This window comes from Cyanistes caeruleus, unplaced genomic scaffold, assembly GCF_971803275.1.
Source record: "Cyanistes caeruleus unplaced genomic scaffold, bCyaCae1.hap1.1 HAP1_SCAFFOLD_187, whole genome shotgun sequence".
NCBI classification, from domain to species: Eukaryota; Metazoa; Chordata; class Aves; order Passeriformes; family Paridae; genus Cyanistes; species Cyanistes caeruleus.
The window spans coordinates 134,571-147,674 of NW_028255975.1; positions in this window are offsets into that span (position 1 = coordinate 134,571).

The window sequence follows — 13,104 nt, forward strand, 5'->3', positions numbered from 1 at the left end:
TAGACATTTGTGGAGATTTTGTGGGATATTGCAGGAATATGGTTGGGTTTTGAGTAAATTTGGGGAATTTTTGAGATTTTTCTGCAATTTTGTGGGATTTTGTGGGATGTTTGTGGGATTTTGAGGAGACTTGAAGAATTTTGTGGGATTTTTCTTGAATTTTGTGGCAATTTGTGGACATTTTGTGGGATGTGGCTGGAGTTTGGTAGGGTTTTGAGAAGATCCAAGGAATTTTAAACCATTTTCCTGGAATTTTGAGGATTTCTCTTGAATTTTGTGGGATTTCGAGGAGACTTGAAGAATTTTGAGGGAATTTTCTTAGATTTGGTGGAAATTTGTAGACATTTTGTGAGATGTCTGTGGAGTTTTGTAATGTTTGGAGAAGGTTTAGGGAATTTTGTGGGTTTTTTTTAGAATTTTGAGGAGCTGTTCAAGAATTTTGTGGCAGTTTTCTTGAATTTTGTGGAAATTGGTGGAGACCTGAAGAATTTTGAGGGAATTTTCATAGATTTTGTGGAAATGTGTGGAGATTTTTTGAGATGTCTGGTATTTTGTAATGTTTTGGGAAGATTGTGGGAATTGTGTGGGATTTTTCTGGAATTTTGAGAGGCTTTCAAGAATTTTGTGGGAGTTTTCTTGAATTTTGTGGCAATTTGTTGAGATTTTTGTGAGATGGTTCTGGAATTTTGTGGGATATTGAGGAAATTTTGTGATTTTAGTGGGATTTTTCTTGAATTTTGTGGACATTTGTGGAGATTTTGTGAGATGTTGCAGGAATTTGGTAGAAATTTGAGAAGATTTAGAGAATTGTGTGGGGCTTTTCCAGAATTTTGTGCGATTTGGAGGAGACTTGAAGAATTTTGAGGGATTTTTCTTAGATTTTTCTGGAAATTGTTGGAGATTTTGTGAGATGGTGCAGGAATTTGGTTGTGTTTTGAGAAGATTGAGGGAATTTTGTGGGATTTTTCCTGGAATTTTGTGGAATTTCTCTAGAATTTTGTGGGATATTGAGGAGATTTTGTGAGATGTTTGTGGGATTTTGAGAAGATTGAGGGAATTTTGAGGTATTTTTCTTGAATTTTGTGGGAATTTGTGGACATTTTGTGGGATGTGGCTGGAGTTTGGTCAGGTTTTCAGATGATTCAAGGAATTTTGTAGCATTTTCCTGGAATTTTGAGGATTTCTCTCAAATTCTGTGAGATTTGGAGAAGACTTGAAGAATTTTGAGGGATTTTTCTTAGATTTGGTGGAAATTTGTGGGGATTTTGTGAGATGTCTTTGGAATTTTGTAATGTTTGGAGAAGATTTAGGGAATTTTGTGAGGATTTTCCAGAATTTTGAGGGGCTTTCAAGAATTTTGTGGGAGTTTTCTTGAATTTTGTGGAAATTGGTGGAGACCTGAAGAATTTTGAGGGAATTTTCGTAGATTTTGTGGAAATGTGTGGAGATTTTTTGAGATGTCTGGTATTTTGTAATGTTTTGAGAAGATTGTGGGAATTGTGTGGGATTTTTCTGGAATTTTGAGAGGCTTTCAAGAATTTTGTGGGATTTTTCTTGATTGATGTGGACATTCGTGTAGATTTTGTGGGATGTTAAAGGAATTTGGTTGGGTTTTGAGAAGATTTAGGGAATTGTGTGGGGCTTTTCCAGAATTTTGTGGGATTTTTCTTTGATAATGTGAAAATTGGTGGAGGTTTTGTGAGACGTCTCTGGAATTTTGTAATGTTTGGAGAACATTTAGGGAATTTTGTGGCGTTTTTCTGCAATTTTGTGGAATTTCTCTAGAATTTTCTGTGATATTGAGGAGATTTTGTGGGATGTTTCTGGAATTTTGTGGGATTTTTGTGGGATTTGGAGGCGACTTGAAGAATTTTGTGGGATTTTTCCTAGATTTTGTGGAAATTGGTGGAGATTTTGTGAGACGTCTCTGGAATTTTGTAATGTTTGGAGAAGATTCAGGGAATTTTGTGGGATGTTGCTGGAATTTTGTGGAATTTCTCTAGAATTTTCTGTGATATTGAGGAGATTTTGTGGGATGTTTCTGGAATTTTGTGGGATTTTTCCTAGATTTTGTGGAAATTGGTGGAGATTTTGTGAGATGTTGCAGGAATTTGGTTGGGTTTGGAGAAGATTCAGGGAATTTTGTGGGATGTTGCTGGAATTTTGTGGAATTTCTCTAGAATTTTGAGGGATATTGAGGAGATTTTGTGAGATGTTTGTGGGATTTTGAGGAGACTTGAAGAATTTTTGAGATTTTTCTTGAATTTTGTGGACATTTGTGGACATTTTGTGGGATGTGGCTGGAGTTTGGTAGGATTTTGAGAAGATTGAAGGAATTTTGTAACATTTTCCTGGAATTTTGAGGATTTCTCTTGAATTTTGTGGGATTTCGAGGAGACTTGAAGAATTTTGAGGGAATTTTCTTAGATTTGGTGGAAATTTGTAGACATTTTGTGAGATGTCTGTGGAATTTTGTAATGTTTGGAGAAGGTTTAGGGAATTTTGTGGGATTTTTTTAGAATTTTGAGGAGCTTTTCAAGAATTTTGTGGCAGTTTTCTTGAATTTTGTGGAAATTGGTGGAGACTTGAAGAATTTTGAGGGAATTTTCTTAGATTTGGTGGAAATTTGTGGGGATTTTGTGAGATGTCTTTGGAATTTTGCAATGTTTGGAGAAGATTTAGGGAATTTTGTGAGGATTTTCCAGAATTTTGAGGGGCTTTCAAGAATTTTGTGGGAGTTTTCTTGAATTTTGTGGAAATTTGTTGAGATTTTGTGAGATGGTTCTGGAAATTTGTGGGATATTGAAGAAATTTGGGGATTTTTTTGGCATTTCTGTGGACATTCGTGTAGATTTTGTGGGATGTTGCAGGAATTTGGTTGGGTTTTGAGAAGATTTAGGGAATTGTGTGTGGCTTTTCCAGAATTTTGTGGGATTTGGAGGAGACTTGAAGAATTTTGAGGGATTTTTCCTAGATTTTGTGGAAATTGTTGGAGATTTTGTGGGATGTGGCTGGAGTTTGGTCAGGTTTTGAGAAAATTTAGAGAATTTTGTGGGATTTTTCTGGAATTGTGTGGGAAGTTTGTGGGATTTTGAGGAGACTTGAAGAATTTTGGGGGATTTTTCTTAGTTTTTTTTGGAAATTGTTGGAGATTTTGTGAGATGTTGCAGGGATTTGGTTGTGTTTTGAGAAGATTTAGGGAATTTTGTGGGATGTTGCTGGAATTTTGTGGAATTTCTCTAGAATTTTGTGGGATATTGAGGAGATTTTGTGGGACTTTGTGGGATGTTTGTGGGATTTTGAGGAGACTTGACGAATTATGGGGGAATTTTTTTAGATTTTCTGGACATTTGTGGAGATTTTGTGGGATATTGCAGGAATATGGTTGGGTTTTGAGTAAATTTGTGGAATTTTTTGAGATTTTTCTGCAATTTTTTGGGATGTTGTGGGATGTTTGTGGAATTTTGATGAGACATGAAGTATTTTGTGGGATTTTTCTTGAATTTTGTGGCAATTTGTGGACATTTTGTGGGATGTGGCTGGAGTTTGGTCAGGTTTTGAGAAGATTGAAAGAATTTTGTAACATTTTCCTGGAATTTTGAGGATTTCTCTTGAATTTCTTGGAATTTGGAGGAGACTTGAAGAATTTTGAGGGAATTTTCTTAGATTTTATGGAAATCTGTGGACATTTTGTGAGATGTCTGTGGAATTTTGTAATGTTTGGAGAAGGTTTAGGGAATTTTGTGGGATTTTTTTAGAATTTTGAGGAGCTTTTGAAGAATTTTGTGGCAGTTTTCTTGAATTTTATGGAAATTGGTGGAGACCTGAAGAATTTTGAGGGAATTTTCGTAGATTTTGTGGACATGTGTGGAGATTTTTTGATATGTCTGGAATTTTGTAATGTTTTGAGAAGATTGTGGGAATTGTGTGGGATTTTTCTGGAATTTTGAGAGGCTTTCAAGAATTTTGTGGGAGTTTTCTTGAATTTTGTGGAAATTTGTTGAGATTTTGTGAGATGGTTCTGGAATTTTGTGGGATATTGCGGAAATTTAATGATTTTTGAGGGATTTTTCTTGAATTTTGTGGACATTTGTGGAGATTTTGTGAGATGTGGCAGGAATTTGGTAGAAATTTGAGAAGATTGAGGGAATTGTGTGGGGCTTTTCCAGAATTTTGTGGGATTTTGAGGAGACTTGAAGAATTTTGAGGGATTTTTCTTAGATAATATGGAAATTGGTGGAGAGTTTGTGGGACGTCTCTGGAATTTTGTAATGTTTTGAGAAGATTTAGGGAAGTTTGTGGCATTTTTCCGTAATTCTGTGGGGCTTTTCCATAATTTTCTTTGATATTGAGGAGATTTTGTGGGATGTTTCTGGAATTTTGTGGGATTTTTGTGGGATTTGGTGGAGAGTTGAAGAATTTATGGGATTTTTCCTAGATTTTTTTGGAAATTGGTGGAGATTTTGTGAGATGTTGCAGGAATTTGGTTGGGTTTTGAGAAGATTCAGGGAATTTTGTGGGATGTTGCTGGAATTTTGTGGAATTTCTCTAGAATTTTGTGGGATATTGAGGAGATTTTGTGGGATTTTGTGGGATGTTTGTGGGATTTTGAGGAGACTTGACGAATTATGGGGGAATTTTTTTAGATTTTCTAGACATTTGTGGAGATTTTGTGGGATATTGCAGAAATATGGTTGGGTTTTGAGTAAATTTGGGGAATTTTTGAGATTTTTCTGCAATTTTGTGGGATTTTGTGGGATGTTTGTGGGATTTTGAGGAGACTTGAAGAATTTTGTGGGATTTTTCTTGAATTTTGTGGACATTTGTGGAGATTTTGTGGGATGTGGCTGAAGTTTGGTAGGGTTTTGAGAATATCCAAGGAATTTTGTAACATTTTCCTGGAATTTTGAGGATTTCTCTTGAATTTTGTGGGATTTCGAGGAGACTTGAAGAATTTTGAGGGAATTTTCTTGAATTTTATGGCAATTTGTGGACATTTTGTGGGATGTGGCTGGAGTTTGGTAGGGTTTTGAGAAGATTCAAGGAATTTTGTAACATTTTCCTGGAATTTTGAGGATTTCTCTTGAATTTTGTGGGATTTCGAGGAGACTTGAAGAATTTTGAGGGAATTTTCTTAGATTTTGTGGAAATTTGTAGACATTTTGTGAGATGTCTGTGGAATTTTGTAATGTTTTGAGAAGATTCAGGGAATTTTGTGGGATTTTTCCTGGAATTTTGTGGAATTTCTCTAGAATTTTGTGGGATATTGAGGAGATTTTGTGGGATGTTTGTGGGATGTTTGTGGAATTTGGAGGAGACTTGAAGAATTTTGAGGGATTTTTCCTAGATTTTGTGGAAATTGTTGGAGATTTTGTGGGATGTGGCTGGAGTCTGGTCAGGTTTTGAGAAGATTGAAGGAATTTTGTAGCATTTTCCTGGAATTTTGAGGATTTCTCTTGAATTTCTTGGAATCTGGAGGAGACTTGAAGAATTTTGAGGGAATTTTCTTAGATTTGGTGGAAATTTGTGGGGATTTTGTGAGATGTCTTTGGAATTTTGTAATGTTTGGAGAAGATTTAGGGAATTTTGTGAGGATTTTCCAGAATTTTGAGGGGCTTTCAAGAATTTTGTGGGAGTTTTCTTGAATTTTGTGGAAATTTGTTGAGATTTTTGTGAGATGGTTCTGGAATTTTGTGGGATATTGAGGAAATTTAGTTAATTTTGTGGGATTTTTCTTGAATGATGTGGACATTCGTGGACATTTTGTGGGATGTTTGTGGGATTTTGAGGAGACTTGAAGAATTTTGAGGGAATTTTCTTAGATTTGGTGGAAATTTGTAGACATTTTGTGAGATGTCTGTGGAGTTTTGTAATATTTGGAGAAGGTTTAGGGAATTTTGTGGGTTTTTTTTAGAATTTTGAGGAGCTGTTCAAGAATTTTGTGGCAGTTTTCTTGAATTTTGTGGAAATTGGTGGAGACCTGAAGAATTTTGAGGGAATTTTCATAGATTTTGTGGAAATGTGTTGAGATTTTTTGAGATGTCTGGTATTTTGTAATGTTTTGGGAAGATTGTGGGAATTGTGTGGGATTTTTCTGGAATTTTGAGAGGCTTTCACGAATTTTGTGGGAGTTTTCTTGAATTTTGTGGCAATTTGTTGAGATTTTTGTGAGATGGTTCTGGAATTTTGTGGGATATTGAGGAAATTTTGTGATTTTAGTGGGATTTTTCTTGAATTTTGTGGACATTTGTGGAGATTTTGTGAGATGTTGCAGGAATTTGGTAGAAATTTGAGAAGATTTAGAGAATTGTGTGGGGCTTTTCCAGAATTTTGTGCGATTTGGAGGAGACTTGAAGAATTTTGAGGGATTTTTCTTAGATTTTTCTGGAAATTGTTGGAGATTTTGTGAGATGGTGCAGGAATTTGGTTGTGTTTTGAGAAGATTGAGGGAATTTTGTGGGATTTTTCCTGGAATTTTGTGGAATTTCTCTAGAATTTTGTGGGATATTGAGGAGATTTTGTGAGATGTTTGTGGGATTTTGAGAAGATTGAGGGAATTTTGAGGTATTTTTCTTGAATTTTGTGGGAATTTGTGGACATTTTGTGGGATGTGGCTGGAGTTTGGTCAGGTTTTCAGATGATTCAAGGAATTTTGTAGCATTTTCCTGGAATTTTGAGGATTTCTCTCAAATTCTGTGAGATTTGGAGAAGACTTGAAGAATTTTGAGGGATTTTTCTTAGATTTTGTGGGACATTTGTGGAGATTTTGTGAGATGTCTGTGGAATTTTGTGGGATATTGAGGAAATTTAGTGATTTTTGAGGGATTTTTCTTGAATTTTGTGGACATTTGTGGAGATTTTGTAGGATGATGCAGGAATTTGGTTGTGTTTTGAGAAGATTCAGGGAATTTTGTGGGATTTTTCCTGGAATTTTGTGGAATTTCTCTAGAATTTTGTGGGATATTGAGGAGATTTTGTGGGATGTTTGTGGGATGTTTGTGGAATTTGGAGGAGACTTGAAGAATTTTGAGGGATTTTTCCTAGATTTTGCGGAAATTGTTGGAGATTTTGTGGGATGTTGCTGGAGTTTGGTAGGATTTTGAGAAGATTGAAGGAATTTTGTAACATTTTCCTGGAATTTTGAGGATTTCTCTTGAATTTCTTGGAATCTGGAGGAGACTTGAAGAATTTTGAGGGAATTTTCTTAGATTTGGTGGAAATTTGTGGGGATTTTGTGAGATGTCTTTGGAATTTTGTAATGTTTGGAGAAGATTTAGGGAATTTTGTGAGGATTTTCCAGAATTTTGAGGGGCTTTCAAGAATTTTGTGGGAGTTTTCTTGAATTTTGTGGAAATTTGTTTAGATTTTGTGAGATGTTTCTGGAATTTTGTGGGATATTGAGGACATTTAGTTAATTTTGTGGGATTTTTCTTGAATTATGTGGACATTCGTGGACATTTTGTGGGATGTTACAGGAATTTGGTAAGGTTTTCAGAAGATTTAGGGAATTGTGTGGGGCTTTTCCAGAATTTTGTGGGATTTTTCTTTGATAATGTGAAAATTGGTGGAGGTTTTGTGAGACGTCTCTGGAATTTTGTAATGTTTGGAGAAGATTTAGGGAATTTTGTGGCATTTTTCTGCAATTTTGTGGAATTTCTCTAGAATTTTCTGTGATATTGAGGAGATTTTGTGGGATGTTTCTGGAATTTTGTGGGATTTTTCTAGGATTTGGAGGAGACTTGAAGAATTTTGTGGGATTTTTGTGGAGATTTTGTGGAAATTGGTGGAGATTTTGTGAGATGTTGCAGGAATTTGGTTGGGTTTTGAGAAGACTCAGGGAATTTTGTGGGATGTTGCGGGAATTTTGTGGAATTTCTCTAGAATTTTGTGGGATATTGAGGAGATTTTGTGGGATTTTGTGGGATGTTTGTGGGATTTTGAGGAGACTTGAAGAATTGTGGGGGAATTTTTTTAGATTTTCTAGACATTTGTGGAGATTTTGTGGGATATTGCAGGAATTTGGTTGGGTTTTGAGAAGATTTAGGGAATTGTGTGGGGCTTTTCCAGAATTTTGTGGGATTTTTCTTTGATAATGTGAAAATTGGTGGAGGTTTTGTGAGACGTCTCTGGAATTTTGTAATGTTTGGAGAAGATTTAGGGAATTTTGTGGCGTTTTTCTGCAATTTTGTGGAATTTCTCTAGTATTTTCTGTGATATTGAGGAGATTTTGTGGGATGTTTCTGGAATTTTGTGGGATTTTTGTGGGATTTGGAGGAGACTTGAAGAATTTTGGGGGATTTTTCTTAGTTTTTTTTGGAAATTGTTGGAGATTTTGTGAGATGTTGCAGGGATTTGGTTGGGTTTTGAGAAGATTTAGGGAATTTTGTGGGATGTTGCTGGAATTTTGTGGAATTTCTCTAGAATTTTGTGGGATATTGAGGAGATTTTGTGGGATTTTGTGGGATGTTTGTGGGATTTTGAGGAGACTTGACGAATTATGGGGGAATTTTTTTAGATTTTCTAGACATTTGTGGAGATTTTGTGGGATATTGCAGAAATATGGTTGGGTTTTGAGTAAATTTGGGGAATTTTTGAGATTTTTCTGCAATTTTGTGGGATTTTGTGAGATGTTTGTGGGATTTTGAGGAGACTTGAAGAATTTTGTGGTATTTTTCTTGAATTTTGTGGCAATTTGTGGACATTTTGTGGGATGTGGCTGGAATTTGGTCAGGTTTTGAGAAGATTCAAGGAATTTTGTAGCATTTTCCTGGGATTTTGAGGATTTCTCTCGAATTCTGTGAGATTTGGAGGAGACTTGAAGAATTTTGAGGGAATTTTCTTAGATTTTGTGGGACATTTGTGGAGATTTTGTGAGATGTCTGTGGAATTTTGTGGAATATTGAGGAAATTTAGTGATTTTTGTGGGATTTTTCTTGAATTTTGTGGACATTTGTGGAGATTTTGTGGGATGTTGCAGGAATTTGGTTGGGTTTTGAGAAGATTTAGGGAATTTTCTGGCAATTCCTGGAATTTTGACGATTTCTCTTGAATTTTTTGGGATTTGGAGGAGACTTGACGAATTTTGAGGGATTTTTCTTAGATTTTGAGGAAATTGGTGGAGATTTTGTGAGGCGTCGCTGGAATTTTGTAATGTTTGGAGAAGATTTAGGGAATTTTGTGGCATTTTTCTGCAATTTTGTGGGCTTTCTCTAGAATTTTCTGTGATATTGAGGAGTTTTTTTGGGATGTTTCTGGAATTTTGTGGGATTTTTCTGGGATTTGGAGGAGAGTCGGAAAATTGTGAGGGATTTTTCCTGGGTTTTTCGGAAATTGGTGGTGATTTTGTGAGATCTTGCAGGAATTTGGTGGGGTTTTGAAAAAAATTTAGGGGATTTTGTGGGTTTTTTCTTAAATTTTTTTGGAATTTGTGGAGATTTTATCAAATGTTTCTGGAATTTGGTTGGGGTTTGAGAAGTTTCAGGGAATTTTTTGTATTTTTGTGCAATTTCCTGGGATTTTTCTTGAATTTTGTGTATGTTGAGAAAACGTGAAGAATTTTGTGGTGTTTCACTGGATTTTTTTCTGGAATATTTCTGGAGTTTTTTCAAATTAGATTTTTGAGATATTTTTGGAATTTAGTGGAATTTTGTGTAATTGCATCAGATTTTTCTGTAATTTCTGGGGGTTTTGTGGAATTTTGTGAATTTTTTAAAGAATTTTGTGGGATATTTAAAAACTTTAGGGATTTTTGTGGGATATTTCTATTATTTTGTGAGATATTTCTGGAATTTTCAGGATTTTGAATCTGTTTGGTGAATTTGATGGTATTTTTCTGGAATTTTGTGGGCATTTCAGTAGGTTTTGTGGGATTTTTGTGGAATTTTGTGGAGTTTTTCTGGAATTTTGTAGGATTTTGAGAACAATTGGGGCAATTTTTATGAAGATTTTGATAAAAAAGCTGGGAAAAAAAGTGTTAAAACTGCTGAAATTTCAATAAACAAAGGAGAAAAGCAAAATCATATAAAGGGACCTAAACTGCGCGCTAAATCCGCATAGTTTGGCCTAACATCAGCCAAATGGGGTTAAAATCATCCCAAGGAGTCCCAAGTGCAACCACCAGGGCATAAAAATGCCCAAAGCGGTGTCAAACCCACTCCAAATGGCCTAAAATCACCCTGGGATCTCCCAAATGGGTGCAAGGTCCACCCTGAAAGTCGCTGGTTTTGCCTCAAATCACCCAAAGGGCCCCAACATCAGCCAAAGTGGCCTGAAACGCCCAAAAGGGACCTGAAATCACCCGAAAAGGGCTCGGTTCCAGCGGCACCGGGACTGGGAGCGAGACCCAGATGGAGACCGAGACCGAGACTGAGGCCTAGAGCGGGCCTGAGACTGGGACTGAATCCGGCACCGGCACCGAGAGCGGCACCGCTCCGGGACCGGGACTGAGACCGGGACCGGCACCGCTGCGCCATTGAGATCGACACCGGGACCGGAATCGGCTCCGGGAGTGCCCCGGGACTGCTCCGAGACTGAGAGCGAGGGCAGCACAGGGACTGGGATCAACACCAGGAGCGCTCCCAGAGCAGAACAGGGATCTCCGAGTGTTCTCAGTGTGGGAAGAGGTTTCCCAACAGATCCATTCTCTTCCGTCACTATCGGATTCACAGGGATGAGAGGCCTTTCCGCTGCCCCGACTGCGGGAAGGGCTTCAAGCACAACAGCAACCTGGTCAAGCAGCGGCGCATCCACAGCGGGGAGAGGCCCCACGAGTGTTCCCAGTGTGGGAAGAGCTTCTCACAGAGCTCTCACTTGACCCGACACCAACGGAAGGGAAGCCCTGCGAGTGCCCCGAGTGCGGGAAGAGCTTCATGCGCTGCTGCAGCTCCATCCCTCACTGGAGGAGCCACCTTGGGCACATTCCCTGGGATCCACCTTGGCAATACACCTGGCTGCTTATCCTTCTCCTTTGGCCACAGTTTGCTTCTCATCTCCATCTCTTTGCACTCCAAAAGCCAGGAGGGATCCATCTGTCACCTCAGAACAACTCAATCCCACGCAAAACAGCTCCATTTGACCCCAAAAGGGCTCGATCCCAACTCCAAAGGGCTTGTTCCACCTCAGAAAATCTTAATCCCAGGCTAAAAGAATGGATCTGAAGAAATGCAGAATGTCATTTATAACCTACACAACAGTAAGTGAGTAGAAATTTGCTCCTTGGAAGAAATGCTCCAGAGTATATAAAGATACAATATTGGGTTTCAATTACTTATGCTGAACAGCACTGGAAGAAATCCAGGTTGGAATTCTAATACCATTTCAGAGTGTCTTCATTCCTGCTCCTCTAAGAACATAAAAGCAATGATGCATTGACAGTCAAGGCAATGCACGATAAATGCAGTCTTAGGAAAAACCTTGAGATAATCCAAGTAAATTTGGAGAGCACACATTTCTCTATATGTTGTACAGTTCCAGACATATTGTTGTAATAAATATCTTTCCCATGGCATCAGTAATTACAGGAGCATGCAAGTAAAATGAGCATTGCCCTCTCCCCCACCAGTTTTACTCTTTAAATAGATCTTTTAGAGATCAATGTACTTATCCAAAAGAGGACTGAGGGGTTATTTGATCATAGTTTCTAACTGCCTTCTCAGGGTAAAAGTACAGGATATGAAATAACTCTTTCATCTAGCAGCAAACAATACTATGGGTACAAAAGATACAAAAATTCAGGAGAAAATACTTATCAAACTTTTTTTTTTTTTTTTTTTTTTGTAATGTGGAGTGAATGGCCAGTAAATCAAAACATGAAGAAAAGAGTAGATGCCTCATAACTCAATGTCATCAAAGCCAGACTGAATGCTTCTGTGGAAAATCCCAAGCACTAGGTCTAAGTTGTGGCCTTGCAATCAAAACTAACCGATGTGACTGGCCCTAATCGCTTGTGTCTTTAAAACCAACTTCTCCCTCTAATTTGCATTTCTACCTTGCCTTGTATAATGCTGATAGTTTTCATTCACCTATTGAAATACTTCTTCCATTCAAAGCAATGTATGTACTTGACCGTGAGAAATGCACAAACAATGCTGGGAAATATTTTCATATGTATCCTCTAATTTGGACAAGTAGATACACGGATAAAAGCTGAGATGGGCCAAATAAATTTAGCAGAAGCATGTGAGGACATAATCAGCAGAGTCTGCTGGTGATGCAGAATTGTAGAGGTCAACACTAAGAAAAAAAGTCAAGCTGGACACAAGTATAGGTTTGGACAGAAGTGGGGGGAGAGCAGCCCTACAGAAAAGGATCTGGGGGTGTTGGCTAAAGAGGAGTCAGCAGTGTGCCCCCAGGGAACGTCATGCTGGGGCAAATGAAACACAGCATCATTAATTGGTCAAAAGGGGGAATTACCCAGCAGTGCTGGCAGCTGGGGGAAATGAGGCTGAGCAGCAAACTCTTTGCTCTCTCCAAACACCTGAGGAAGGCAAGGTGCTGATCTCTTCTCCCCGGTATCCAGTGATAAGACAGATGGGAATGGTTCCAAACTGAGCTAGATGAGGTTTAGCAAGCATTTTTATCAATAGACATGGGTCAAACACTTCCTAACAGGCTTCCTAAAGAGATGATTGATGGTTCCAAGCCTGTCTGTTTGAGAGGTACTTGGACAATGAGCTGAATAACATTCTTAACATTTTGCTCAGCCCTGAATTGATTCAAGCAGCTGAAGGAGGCCATGGGACTGCTGGAGACCATGGATAGGATCAGAGGGCTGGAATACCTCTCCTACGATGACAAGCTGAGAGAGTTTGGTTTGTTCAGCCTGGAGAACAGAAGGCTCTGGGGCAACCTTAAAGCACCTTAAAGGGGGGCTCCAAGAAAGCTGGAGAGACTTTTAAAGGACATGTAGTGATAGGATAAGGGGAAATGGCTTGAAACCAAAAGAAAGTACATTTAGATGAAATGTTAGAAATTCTTTAGGGTGAGGCTGGTGAGGCACTGGAACAGGTTGCCCAGAGAAGCCGTGGGTGCTCCGTGCCTGAAAGTGTTCAAGAGCAGGCTGGACAAGGCTTGGAGTAACCTGCTCTAGAGGAAGGTGTCCCTGCC